Genomic DNA, 411 nt, shown 5'->3' with positions numbered 1-411 from the left:
CCCCCCCTCCTGAGGTATATTACAGTGTGTGAATGCATATTAGCCAATTATCATAACCTGTCCACAGATATCGAGCCTGCGGCTACACACGCCGACTCTCTCTTTGCAGAACTTGGCAGGTATTCAGTGTTATTCATTTGATCTGCCTACATAAGATTTACAATGAATTAAACAAGATGGGGACATTTGAGCTGTTCAATTGTGCCTTAAGCCCTGATGCTGTATGAAATACCTGCTGTTCTAACACTGTGGCACAGTACCTGCGCTCTGTTGACACAGCCGTTTTTACAGGCTTGAAGACAGAATTTTCTTTTTACCTCATAGAAACATGAAGTCTGGACTGCGGTACACCTTGGCTAAACATGAATATTAGATGTGTTATGTAAACTGTAATAGATTTGATCTTATTGT

This window comes from Simochromis diagramma, unplaced genomic scaffold, assembly GCF_900408965.1.
Source record: "Simochromis diagramma unplaced genomic scaffold, fSimDia1.1 OVJJ01000685.1, whole genome shotgun sequence".
NCBI classification, from domain to species: domain Eukaryota; kingdom Metazoa; phylum Chordata; class Actinopteri; order Cichliformes; family Cichlidae; genus Simochromis; species Simochromis diagramma.
The sequence above is the reverse complement of the archived record's forward strand: the minus strand, read 5'-3'. Positions refer to the sequence as shown.